An 8316-nucleotide genomic window follows, 5' to 3' on the forward strand; every position below is an offset into this window, starting at 1 on the left:
GTGGCATGTGACTTCCTCCTATCATCGAAATAACTTTCTCTTACTATTCCCTTTCCTCTCGTGAACTACAGAGACCAATGTTAACTTCTTAGCACGATGGATAAACTTTACACCCAACAATATACTCCTGAAATAATTCCTGCCTAGGTGGAGAATCGAACCTACGACCTCCCTCGTAAGAATCAAGCACGCTACCTCTTCTCCAGGTAGCTCATGTTAAAATTTGCTACCAGTTTGAAGAAACCAATTCACATATAATGTCATATCTATAATTTCCTCATGGCAATTTTCTCCCTCCCACGCTTTCCTTCGTCACCTCTAAGCGTGGAGATCTTCAACCAGTATTGGAATAGTCGGGGGGTCGGCCCGACGTATCCCCAGCCGTTATAGTAGGTCTCCGTGACCGGATTACGCTCACTCACTCGGAGCTCCCCAATTTCCTCACGATGGTGGGTTGCCACCGGCCCTATACGTAGGTCGAATAAATTCCGACCAGAGCCGGATTCGAACCTACGCCGTCCCGCAGCGAACGATCTCAAGACGAGTGAACGCCTTAACCCGCTCGGCTACGGAGGAGGACCATATTTTGTAAATTGTGTAAAAATTCCGTGTTTTGAACAAGCAATCGTTTAGTTACGAATTATTTTGTTGTTTGTTTAAAGTAGGAACAGGAGGGCGAAAAGGAGTCATTTGAACCAGACCCCGTTTGACAAGAAACTTCAGTTTTTTTCCAAAGGCTGTATGAAAAGAGAGAGGAACGTATGAAATATAAAATATGTGTGAAATTAAAACAATGGAAACCTTGAATGATAATACTAACGATCTTCAAACTGAAAAACATATTTTCGTGGTGGCAAACTCCAAGCCATTTTCGGAATATGAACTTGATAATAATCCAATAGCGCAACAGCCCAATATCGGGCCAAGGCTTACCTACCGACTGCTGGCCTCCCTCCCACGCGAGCCACCAAGGGGGCGTGGAGATCTGCAGCCAGACTAGGGGGACGGGTGGTAAGCCCGACCGACCCCCAGCCGTTGTAGGACTTCGCGACCGGATTACATATATTAATATTATTCTTAACTGAAATGTTTGGCAATGGATTAAAATACTTTGTGTAAAGATCTACTATGAGGTTCTTTTTCCGGACACTATTATCGCTTTAATCTGTAGTTTTAAAGTAAAATTAGCTTCAATATTAAATGCAATTACACTCTGGTATACGCGAAACAGAACTGTATTTTCGGATGCTGGCCGACTACAGTATCATAGAAGGCCCACTCTGAAAGGAGATGAATTGTTTGATTTGGTGTTTTAAGTCAACTTTATGCATAGTAAGGCTAATCGGGCCTGGACCTACAGTTTAAAGTGGGATCCGAACCGAGTGCATAAAATAAAGTGAACCGTGTGGTATAGGGGGATCGTTTGCTTATGGCATGGAAGGTCATGGGTTCAAACCTACTTCTTTGCAAAATCTTTTTCTGGAAGTAAATGGCTTTGGACGAGAATGCTTATATACTTTTCTTGGATATTTCCGTTGATATTTATGCGATTTATGTAAAGCATTTCCGGATGCAGAAAGTTGACATGTAAGTTCTTAATATGTGTTAACTTATAACAGCTGAATGAAAGGGAAAGTATTTCCTAAAATCCTGCCAATCACTGAAAGATTAAAAACATTAGTAGAAGCATTACTTGAGGCATGCACAGTGGCGACGATTATGGAGTGTGGAGGAGCAGATGACCCAGCACTGTGCTAAACATTATCTACCAAGGGAAAGAAACTGTCCTTGCCCTCCAACCACCTTGCCTCATCAGTTCTGAATCCTAATCGCCGCCACTGAGCATGAATCGCATAAATATTTACAGTAATATCATATAATATTTTATTACGTTATTAGAACACTTCGTACTCGGTAAATAAAAAGGAAAAAATAAGAAGGAAAGGGTGGGATTTGAACCTACGATGTTTCGATCTTGACAAAAACAGTAAAAAAACGGAAGTGTTGTCATCTAACCAACTGCTCCAGGAGATTGCTAACAGAAAGGTCAGTAAAACATGTTAATCTCAGTTGAAGCAACATTGTGCCGGAGTTTCGAACCATTTCTCGCCAAGAACCTAGGAAAGACACACTCTGCAGAATCGTTTGGTGTTGTGCAAGGTATCTTTACTAAACATTTCGCATAAAATCATCATAACTTTGCCTTCTTGCATTCAAATGTGACCGCAATTCTTTCCAGATGGATGAGAACCTTTTCAGTATTTCACAATGCACATACATTTTCCTATTTTCAAATTCAGAACGATGAATCTTGAAATATTTTCAACATTCGTATTTCTACTTAACATTTTTTTGTCTACTGATATATTTTATTACTGCTTTAGGGTATCTTTACTTTATGGAATGTGAAAGAATGAAAAAAATCACGAGTGTTTCATTCAGGAAGAAGAAATGTTGCAAAGTTTGCTACTCTTAGTTGGCTCTGAAGCGCTATGCTGCCAAATTTACGAATTCCGGACTTTGAAATTTTTTAGGGCGGTCAAATAAGATGTTGCGAAGTGTACATAAGATTTAGCATAGTGCGGGGACAAAAGTTGGAAAAGTCGACTCCCTAATCGACGCCACTGGTCAGAGGCTTTTTCGAGTCCCTTACCTCTACCTCATATCGCTGATGGAACCAGTCGGCCTAAAGGAATACGTAGAAAGGTAAACTGAAATGACATCCATCCCAGTCACTAATGATTACGTCCATGATATCTGAAATCGTATCCAAGTTAAACGATTTATGCTGAGCCCTGAATGTCTATGGTACAGAGGGATCCATGAGTATTGCCCTGCAAATTGTCCATGACTATTTTCATTAATTTTTCTCTTACATCATATGTGTTTTTAAGCGATGGATTTTTATGTATGCTGGTGAAGAAGTTGTCAAAAACTTGTTTTGAGTTTTCTTTTAATTTTTGAAGCTGTTATTTGGTCAAATAATGTGCACGAACATGGTGATGGACAATTTGCAAGGTAATACTCATGGATCCCACTGTACAGTGATTCGGACCCCATTTTCAACTCTATATCCAGTCCCAATTAACCCCGATTAGTGGCTTTAATCGGTTTGGCGTCTGACTGCCACAAGGGATACAAGAGTTCTATTCCCGGTGTGGGTGATCTAAATTAGGATTTTTTTTTCCGGCCTTGTCACCGAATTAAGCGGCTCTGGGCGCTATCCAGCTTCAAATCAGTGTGTACATTTCGCAACATCTTATTTGACCGCCCCGAAAGAATTCTAAGTCCCGAAATCGTAAACTTAGCAACATTGCACTTCAGCTCCAGGTGAGAGTAGCCAACTTTGAGTAGGTCCTTCCACTAGACGAAAAACGCTGCGGTGATAGGTTTTCAATTTAACACTTTCCATGAACTTAGAAACTATAAACCGCTATTATAATACACAATCAAACAGAAATAATAAATTTGAAAAAGAACCTTGAGAGATATTTACGATTCTGCTTGCTCGACTTGAAATTTGGGGGGTTTGAAACACTGAATAGAGTTTTTCTCCACCTGGAGGAAATTGCCGTCAAGTTTGTGCAGAAAGAAGCAAATTTGTGAGGAGTTTATGCGACATTTTATTTACAATATCTTGCATAATATCGAACAGTTCTCAAAAACATATAATTTACACTTGTCGAGAAAATGTGCTTGAAACACAGGAAGGTGGGAGTCTTCATACACGTCAATATGTTTTTAAGGTTATAACGTCATTAAGTTAACGTAGAGCAGTTGATTAGGCGGTGCTATCCTTATTTTTCATCAAGTGTGAAAGGTCGCGTGTTCAAATCCCACCCTCTCCACTTTCTTTTTTCTTTTTTTTTTGTTTGCTGAACAGATACCGTTGATATTAGAATATTTAAAAAATGAATCCGATGCACACTTGAGGGACGTCCCTTCTGTGCATATTTCTCCTTAGAAGCGGGAGATTTTCAGGATTTAAAGTTAAAACTTTTCTTTTTAGTTATTGTTCTTATGTTGTGTTAACACACACATCATGATTAATGCACAAATCACATATGTATTCAGGATGCAAAATGTAATGTTATTTAAGTTATGTATTGTTTGTTCTTCACCGACACCTAAAATATTGATTATTTGATTTCGATATACAAAAAAAAAGATATACAGTTATGTTAAGTAGTAATGTAGTGCAGTACTGTAAAGAAGGAGAGCGTTTAATGAGTTCAAATTGCTAAGATTGGTAATTTTATGTCCGTTCCTTCGTAATGACTTGCCAACCCCCTCACCACCATCTTACCATGCGTCTAAAACTAATACTAAATCGCTAATTAACATAAATAAACTGTTATTGCGACGAAGGCCGATTCGATAAGAAATTACTAATAAGTATTTATGTAGTGAGTGACAAACAAAAAATTCAAAACCTCATAATGATCGTTAATTCCTCACTGCTTTGTATCTAAAATGTTTGTCTTCTTTGAACAGAAAGTACGAGAATCAGATATAACAAACTTTCCGCACTAACTTTGTAATATTCGAAACCACCATTACAGACTTAGCTCGATGTAACTTGATTCTGCGCATTCCACGTGGCATGTGACTTCCTCCTATCGTGAAATACAGAGACCAATATTAACTTCTTAGCACGGTGGATAAACTTTACACCCAACGATATACTCCTGAAAAAAATCCTGCCTAGGTGGAGAATCGAACCTACGACCCCCCTTGTAAGTATCAAGTACCCTACCTCTTCTCCGGGTAGCTAATGTTAAAATTTGCTACCAGTTTGAAGAAACAAATTCACACATATGGTCATGTCATATCTATAATTTCCTCATGGCAATTGTCATGAGGAAACGAATTCAGAGAAAATCGAGAAATGATGAAAGGGAAAAATGATGAACATTTCTATTGGCGTTTTGTCATATTTTGAAATTGTGTTAAAATTCCGTGTTTTGAACAAGCAATCGTTTAGTTACGAAGTATTTTGTTGTTTGTTTAAAGTAGGAGAGCAAAAATGAGTCATTTGAACCAGACCCCGTATGACAAGAAACTTCAGCTTTTTTCCAAAGACTGTATGAAAAGAGAGAGGAACGTATGAAATATAAAATATGTGTGAAATTAAAACAATGGAAACCTTGAAAGATAATACTAACGAACTTCAAACTATGAAAAACATATTTTCGTGGTGGAAAACTCCAAGTCATTTTCGAAATATGAACTTTACGTTTTTCTTTATTATGAAGTGGAGATATGGGACGATACGATCCCTTAGCAAGAAAATTTTAAGTAAGCTACCTCCAAATTTTTCAATTGTCATAATTACTAATTAGGGTCCGGAAGTTGATGGAAAATCAACTTTTTTTCTGACCCTTAAAAACAATGCTAAACCTGATATGTCAGTTTCCCTTGAGTTAGAGCCGGAAAACACTTTATATTTTACTTTTTTTTTTCATTTTTCGGCCTTTTTTGGCTTTTAGTTCATTTGTCAGTATTTTTAACAGTTTTTGTTGCATTTTCACTTATTTTTGAGGTTTATTTTTCTCCTCCCCTGTTGTTTCGTGCATTTTAAATGCATTTACTAGTAAAACTTACATATTTAGATATCTTGACATGGTCCTTTTAGCAAATTCACCATGAATCGAAAATACGGTCAATGGAAAACCATAATATTATTCTTAACTGAAATGTTTGGCAATGGATTAAAATACTTTGTGTGAAGATCTACTTTGAGGTTATTTTTCTGGACACTATTATCGCTTTAATCTGTAGTTTGAAAGTAAAATTAGTCACAATATTAAATGCAATTACACTCTGGTATACGCGAAACAGAACTGTATTTTCGGATGCTGGCCGACTACATTATCATAGAAGGCCCACTCTGAAAGGAGATGAATTGGTTGATTTGGTGTTTTAAGTCAACTTTATACATAGTAAGGCTAATCGGGACTGGACCTGCAGTTTAACGTGAACCGTGTTGGTGTTGGGGAATCGTTTGCTTATGGAATGAAAGGTCATGGGTTCAAACCTACTTCTTTGCAAAATACTTTTCGGGAAGTAAACGGCTTTGGACGAGAATGCTTATCTACGTTAATTGGATATTTCCGTTGATATTTATGCGATTTATGTAAAGCATTTCCGGATGCAGAAAGTTGACATGTAAGTTCTTAATATGTGTTAACTTATAACAGCTGAATGAAAGGAAAAGTATTTCCTAAAATCCTACCAATCACTGAAAGATTAAAAACATTAGTAGAAGCATTACTTGAGGCATGCACAGTGGCGACGATTATGGAGTGTGGAGGGGCAGATGACCCCGCACTATGCTAAACATTATCTACCAAGGGAAAGAAACTGTCCTTGCCCTCCCCCCACTTTGGCCCATCAGTTTTAAAACCCAATCGCCGTCACTGCATAAATATTTACAGTATCATATAATATTATATTACGTTATTAGAACACTTCGTCCTCGGTAAATAAAAAGGAAAAAATAATAAGGAAAGGGTGGGATTTGAACCTACGATGTTTCGATCTTGACGAAAACAGTAAAAAAAAAACGAAAGTTCTGTCATCTAACCAACTACTCCAGGAGATTGCTAACATAAAGCTCAGTAAAGCACGTTAATCTCAGTTGAAGCAACATTGTGCCGGAGTTTCGAACCATTTCTCGCCAAGAACCAAGGAAAAGACACACTTTGCAGAATCGTTTGGTGTTGTGCAAGGTATCTTTACTAAACATTTCGCATAAAATCATCATATATTTGCCTTCTTGCATTCAAATGTGACCGCAATTCTTTCCAGGTGGATGAGAACCTGTTCAGTGTTTCACAATGCACATACATTTTCCTATTTTCAAATTCAGAACGAAGAATCTTGAAATATTTTCAACATTCGTATTTCTACTTAACATTTTTTGTCTACTCATATATTTTATTACTGCTTTAGGGTATCTTTACTTTATGGAATGTGAAAGAATGAAAAAAATCACGAGCGTTTTCATTCAGGAAGAAGAAATGTTGCAAAGTTGGCTACTCTTAGTTGGCTCTGAAGCGCTATGCTGCCAAATTTACGAATTTCGGACTTTGAAATTTTTTAGGGCGGTCAAATAAGATGTTGCGAAGTGTACCTGGAGGCAAACCTACAGGTTAAAGGCGGCGCTGGTGCTGATCACAACACCTCCAAAATGGCCGAGATCGAGAATGTGTGGAACCCTAACCCAGTTCCCCTGAATGTGGCACGGTGCAGTATGCACGGGGAAGTTACCTTTACGTTACAAAATCCTTTCAACTATTCAACTAGACAGAGATACGAACAGAGGGTCTGTTAAAAAGGTTGTTATGTATTATTACAATATAACTTAATTCCAATCGGGAAGGACGCGGACGCCTTGTAAAAAATGAGTACCAGGTACGATTCCTAGCGAGACAGATTGAACCGTGATTTGAATCCGACATTTGAGAATAAAGTGAATTTGAAACAAATTTGGCTAATCAGAAAGACTAATCCCAGCCGTTCCGGTGGTGGCCGCGGTGGCTCAGTCGGTAACGCGTCTGACTACCATGCTCAAGGTCCCGGGTTCGATCCCCGGCCGGTTCAAATCCGGGAACTTTTCTAACGGTGGAAGAGGCCCCAACGGCTACCCAGCGTCGAATAACATGGGTACCTGGGGGAAACCCTGGGGGGTAAAGGCGGTCAGGGGCGTGATGCTGATCACATCACCCCCACTCACGACCGGATCAAGAAAGTGTGGGGCGTTACCCCCACACCCCCTATACGCCTTCATGGCGTGGTGCTATGCACAGGGGAGCACTTTACCTTTTTTAATCCCAGAATCACGTAAAGATTTCTCAAAATTGTAAGGGCAATTACGCTGTAAATGTATGGGAATTACAAATCTATTTATTAATTCTATAATATAACACATGGGGGAAAAATGTAAGGACAGATAGAAGAGGGAGAAAGAAGGGTGGAACAGAGAACACTGTAACCTACGCATCGTGATTCCGTGGCGCCGTCTTGTCCGAATCGAATAACAGTTGCGAGAGGCTCAACGAGTTCGTATTTGAGGGATAGTTTGATAAGGTCCCATCTGCTGCAGCCTGACTAAGCTTTTCTGTTGTTTGGTGTAGTCACTTCAGGCCACTGGCGTACGCACAAGGAGGGGGCTAAATGGGCTACAGTCCCCGATATTTTTCTAAAATAAAAAAATGAAAGCAGAAAAGTCGGGAACCCCCCATTAAAGTAATCCCCGATAACCATTGTTGTCTTTCAATAACTTTTAAAACGAAGGTTTAAAATCGTATTTGG

The sequence above is a fragment of the Lepisma saccharinum genome, chromosome 5 (genome assembly GCF_977018435.1).
Source record: "Lepisma saccharinum chromosome 5, izLepSacc3.1, whole genome shotgun sequence".
Classification (NCBI taxonomy): domain Eukaryota; kingdom Metazoa; phylum Arthropoda; class Insecta; order Zygentoma; family Lepismatidae; genus Lepisma; species Lepisma saccharinum.